Genomic DNA, 6,000 nt, shown 5'->3' on the forward strand with positions numbered 1-6,000 from the left:
ATGCTTTGGCAGTCAAAAGGCCCAACCGTATCCTGGGGTGCATCAAGCACATGGAAGAATTCCTCTGTCTTATAAATGTGAATTTTTAAGAACTGCTCCCAGTTCTTGTCAACAAAAGTGCAACAGCCCACATCCTGGGGTGCATCAGGCACAGCATCACCAGCCAGGCAAGGGAGGGGATTGTCCTTCTCTGCTCTGCTCTGGGACAGCCTAACCTCAAGTACTGGGGGCAATTTTGGGTGTCACAACACAAAAAAGACATTGAGCTGTTAGAGAGTGTCCAAAGGAGGGCCACAAGGATGGTGAAGGGCCTTGGGGTGAAGCTGTGTGAGGAGTGGCTGAGGTCACTTGGTCTGTTCAGACTGGAGGAGAGGACACTGAGGGGAGACCTCACTGCAGTTACAGCTTCCTTGTGAGGGGAAGAGGAGGGGCAGGCACTGATCTCTACTCACTGACAGGGCCCAAGGAAATGGCTTGAAATTGTGTTAGGGGAAGTTTAGACTGGATATTAGGAAAAAGTTCTTCACACAGAGGGTGAAGGTTCTTTACCCAGGGAAGTGGTCACAGCACCAAACCTGTCAGAGTTTTAATGTTAATGAGAAGCAAATAATTAATGATGTAAGTGTAACTCACTTTCCTGGTGATTCCATTCTGTAACTCAAGGTAAATTTTTGGCCATGTCCTAGCAACAACCACAAATATTGTGCTTTATCCAGACCTCAGCATATGAGTTTGCAAAATGGTAATATCCTAGACATTAACATAATTTGGACACATAACTGAAGACTCTTTCCATGTAACAAGAGGAGAAATGAGTACACTTATACTTAGCACAGTAGAATGTGGGTCAGGGAAAATGACACAGCTCATTTACCTTACCAGCACTCTTCTGCTTCTGTGTGCAGTATATTTCCAAGATATAGTTTGCTCCATTTTGTTTGGCCCTTTTTTTTTTTTTGTTTGCTTTTAAAAGCATCTTGGAGACAGCATTTACATATATTCAAATAAGTGTCTCAACAGGCTGACAACTTCAATATTCAAAACCTTAAGCCCATACAAAAGCAGCTCATGGGATCTTCATAAATTTACTACTGTGACTCAACTGGAACTGACAGCATAGCATACAAAAGGCAGAATATTTGCATCTGAATTTTAGTTAAAGAGAACATGAGGAATGTACATGCACATATAAGCAGTTAAAGGTATTTCCTAATTCTATAAGAAAAAGAGGCCAGTCAGTATGGTAAGATCCTGCAAAAGAACTACATGGATGAATAACCCACAGAGATCCACAGCTCCAAATCACAATCTCATGCATGCCCCCGTCATGCACATCACAGATTCACAGAATGGCAGGGGTTGGAAGAGAACTCTGGAGATCATTGAATCCAACCCCCTGATAAAGCAGGCTCACGCACAGCAGGCTGCACAGGATCATGTCCAGGCTGGTCCAGGAAGGAGACTTCCCAACCTCTCTGGGCAGCCCGCTCCAAGAAAGCTAATGCAGCACAGCCTGATTTTTAGTCACAGATGTAAACAAGTTGGTTAAAATAGGGGGGGTTGAAGGGAAGTGCTAAGTTCCTGATTAGAATTTCATTTTAAAAGGAAAGCTCCAGATTGATTCAGTAACAATAAAACAGAAGGGGGAAGAAGGGGGAGGATTTATATATAAAAGTGGTCATGTAGTACACTGTATTGAGTTTAAAAGATAAGTTAGACAATGCTTTTTAATCTGGTATAAACAAAAATAATGCCAGCAGTCTGACTGCAAACAAGAACTGAGGAGGAAATTAAACCAAAAAGGAAATGATTACAGCAAATCTCACAAACCCAATGCTATGTTTTAACCAGAAAAAATACACTTTCAAGTGCTGCTTCGTAATTCTTCATGAAGTGCAAATCAGCCATACTCATATTCAAAATAAGCTTTTGTAAACACTCCTTAACACACAAGAAAACACACCTAACGAAGGATTTCCCCAATTGCCAAATTGTGGCGGCTGAACTGTACTTTTCTTTGATAACTCTAAGACCTTCAGACCTCTGAATCACTTGCTGCTTTATTGTAGAAGATGAAATCGCAGTTCCACTTTAGACAGGTAAATAGTAGACAATATTTCTACCACAAAAATTAATTAATTATTTCTCCCCCTCAGTTTAGAACTCTCTTAGGGACTTAAATCAATAAAGTATCTGATGCATATGTTCTATCTTCTTGTTTCCAATGGTTCCACTGTGCATATAAATCTATTGTAGAACCACATTTGCATTTAAAGAGAAATTCCCTTGTGTTTACTATGCACCTGCTTCATGTAAGCCTATCTTTTCTACCTCCCTTGAGAAACAACAGATCTGCCAGAAAAATAGGGAGCTCAGACACAACACTACTCCAAGTCCTCTTGCCAATTATCTAAGCACCATTTCCTTCAGTTTAGTTTAGTTATGGTACTATTCAGACAAGAGCTGAAAAGAATTACTATTTGCCCTTCCACAATCCAATGTTTCTCAACTTTTTCTAACATATTTTTCATTTTGACAGTGATCATAGATTTCAACTGTAAAAAAAACTGTATTTGCTAAGCAACACAGAGTAAAGCACTGGCAAATAGATTACTTACAGACTAGCACAAAAATATAAACTTTTCTTTATTCTACTTGGCATTAATTTTAATTATCATGGCTGCATAAGGAAGGATGAGAATATTCTCCTCGTGACATCTACCTGAAAAGAGATGCAGGTTTATTCTAAAATTGAAATAAAAAATAATTGTTCCCTGCCTCCTTAGGCATGATTCATGGATTGCCTCTGGAGCTTCACACACACAATCAGAGACAGACAAGGGTGCAGATAAAGCTCTGCTACACACCTTATCTAGTCAGCTGAAGCATTTAAACACCAGATGAGGGAGATAACTTGCTGCATCCCACAAAGGCTGCTGAACTACTGTCTTTGTGCTCATGAGGTGTGCAGCATCACCACTTCAGGACCATCATCCCTGCACCACTGCCAACACGACTTTTGTGCTGCTGTCTGTGACAGATGAGCCACCCCAAGGGGCTGCCTGTGGCTGGCTGCTCCCCCTTTCTTGCTGGCATATCTGGCACGTGGAGGCAGCACTACTTGTGTGTCTCCATCTCAGAGGAGAGAAGCTACAGCAGCTGCAGTGGGGCTGTCATGCTTTCCCCTTCCTGCTTCTAATCAGACAAGTGTCCAAGGACAGAGCTGCCTGAGGAATTAGGTACAGGTCTGAGACATCCTGGAAGAACACTGTGAGAAAGAGAGCTGTGCCAATGCAGGTGGTATTCCAGCTCAGGTGTGTGTGGGATGAACACTTCTTACACCTATGGAGTCCACATGGGAACAGATTTCAGCTGCCAGGAAAAATGGACAATTGGGAAGCAGAGGAACACTTCATCATTTTTTAAGCTCTGTTGATGCCCAGTCAAGAAACAGTTACAAAATACCTAATATTTGGGATCATGGTTTTGTGATTATGAAAAAAGTGACTTATCACTGATTCACAGTACTCCGTGAAGGGACTGAATCTTCAAGGGTACCTTCAAGTCACCTTGTCCAAGAAGTCTAATTTTACATGCAGCTCTTTGTAAACTTGGAAGCTGGCCCCAAAGAACTCATGACATACTTACTTTCCATGTTGCTGTCATTCCAGAATGAGATATTAAGACAAGCAGCTTCGAGCTAATGTAATCTACTATCTTCTACAGAACTTCCTCACCCAAAAGACTATCCAGCTCCTTGTTCCAAAATGACACTTAAAAGCATTTTGAGTAGCCTGTACTGGACTGCTTGCTCAAAAAAGAAGGAGATTTTTTTAACCAGTCTCCTTGAATTTGGAGGTAACTCTACACTGGGCCAATACTCTGGTGTAGTTTTCTTTTACTCACTTTTTCTACAAGCTGCAAGTCACACACGTGCTTTCTGCAGCCCACTGAATCAATGACACAGACCAGAAATCACGAACACCTGAAAAGTAAGTGAACTGCCAGTTTAAGACAGTGTGACTGTATTGAGCAAAATGGCCAGTCTGCACAAGTCAAGCTTTATACCACATACCCCTTACAAAGGGAGCCTTTTCATTACAGGCCTTTTCACAAATTGCCTATAGTGATGAGGCAAGTGTCTCTTTGACTACTGAACAGGTCAAATTCTAATTGTTTCATTCAGATGAAAAGTGCTTCTCATTGTGTCTGAACTACCTCTTGAGCAATCCCCCAAGCCTGCTCCCGGAACCAGTTTTTCAGCTTACCTGCCAAATCTTCAAAATATGGCTCCAGTATTCCACACGGCATATTTGCAGGCTTAGCAGTCTGGAGACTGAAGTGGTTTACCAAGTTCACCAACCATGAGCTCACACATGAGCGAGCTGCAGAGGATTTTAGGGTGAAGAATCTCATGTTTATGGGTGGTAGTAAGGCAACAGGTCATGCTTTTTATGGCTTGCTGGAAGCACATGCAGTGCACATAACTCCTAAATTCAGTAAGGGCAGGACACCATTAAAAGTCTGCTACAGCATGTTACACAAGGCTAAATGCATGCACACCATTCAATGTAATTTCTGGCTGCAGGATCAGTGCTACTTGCACAAAATATAAAATTATTTTGATTTCCCAGTGGTATGACTGTATATCTTTCTTCAGCCATTAAATACTAGAAAAGGGTCCAACAGTCAAGTGATTTGCTTCAGAATTTTTTTAACATTTTTTTCAGCTTCCTTTTGCTGGTGGAATGCTGAGGTATAAAAGGAGGCTAAGATGCTAAGATTTTCCATGGAAAACACAGGCACCAGCAGTTTTTTGCTGGGTTTTCGGGTGAGGGGACTTTCCGAGGACCAGTTGTGACTGATTAATATCTCTGTAAGAGATGTGGCTTTAAGCCAACCATCTTCTTTATATATCCAGTACCATCGGAACCTGATCCTCGAGCTCTTCTTTATATAACTACATCTGCTCACATAAAGCACTCATTGATGCGGGTAGGAAAAAGGTTTGATCCCCGCTGCTGCACAAACACGATTTTGGACTGACCCAAGCAAGTATAAGCCTTGGAGCATGTTTCTACCAGACAACTTGGCATTTGTTTCCCCACAGTTACAAACATGCAACTCCTACTTGATTTTCTTCCAGATTTCGGCTTGCCCGGCGGGACAGGAGGGTGCCGACGGCGAGGTGCCCGCCCGGACGCCCGGCTCCGAGCAGAGCAGCGGCAGATCCGCGGCGGGGGCGAGTGTTACTGCGCGACCAGGGCTTCGCGGCGGCACTTCGCGCGGCTGACATCACGTACGTGCTCAGCCCCAGCGAAACCCCCCGCGTTCAGCCCTGATTTCATGCGGAAAGCACTTCTCCGGGGCGGGCTGGCGGGGGCCGGGCCGGGGCTCGCCCCCCGCTCCCGCCCGCCGCCCGGCAGCCCCGCTCCGCGCCCCCGGGGACGCCTCAGCGGGGGAAGCGCCTCCAGCGCCACCCGCGGGGCACCCCGGGCTCGGCTCCGCGCCCCCTCTCCCACCGCTCCGGGGGCAGCGCCGTCGGCGGCAACAAAGCCCCCGTCCGCTCCTCTCCGCTCCGCTCTGCTCACCTCACCCCTGCGCTCCGCTCGGCCGCGGCCGTTCCACGGCGGCCGGGGTGATGGAGACGGGGGAAGGACCCAGGTGCCGCCTCTCGGCTGCCGCCCCCCGCCACTCCCCGCCGGTGCAGGCAGCGCTCCGCCAGCGGCCCGGCTCCCGCCGCCCCGCCCTCCGCCTCTGCCCTGCCACCGGGCAGCGGCCAGAGAAGCGAGAGGAGGAGGAGGAGAGGGAGAGGGAAGGAGGGAGCGAGGGACGGAGGCAGCGAGGGGAGGGGGCGGCTCCGCCCGGCCCTGCTGCGTCACAATGCGGGGGGCGCTGCCACGTGACCGGCGGCGCGGGGCGGGGGCTGCGCGGGACCCCGCGCTGAGGCGGCGGGAGCGGCGGGCCCGGCCCACGGCCGCGGAGCTGCCCCGGAGCTGC

At 46.9% G+C, this 6,000-nt stretch overlaps 1 protein-coding gene across 4 annotated transcripts in view; it reads right to left on the bottom strand.

Moving 5' to 3' along the window:
• SNCAIP (synuclein alpha interacting protein) overlaps positions 1-5,732 on the bottom strand; it is an 88,140-nt gene extending 82,408 nt beyond the window's left edge. For 2 of the 4 annotated variants that reach the window (XM_077171037.1, XM_054652105.2), the window contains exon 1: positions 5,592-5,730. The gene's annotated coding sequence lies outside the window, so the exon portion shown is untranslated. Of the gene's footprint in view, positions 1-4,268; positions 4,386-5,131; positions 5,364-5,591 lie in introns of those variants that run through there. The other 2 variants (XM_077171033.1, XM_077171034.1) reach the window with 2 other exon arrangements.
• Positions 5,733-6,000: the final 268 nt, after the last annotated feature.

Source organism: Agelaius phoeniceus, chromosome Z, assembly GCF_051311805.1.
Source record: "Agelaius phoeniceus isolate bAgePho1 chromosome Z, bAgePho1.hap1, whole genome shotgun sequence".
NCBI classification, from domain to species: Eukaryota; Metazoa; Chordata; class Aves; order Passeriformes; family Icteridae; genus Agelaius; species Agelaius phoeniceus.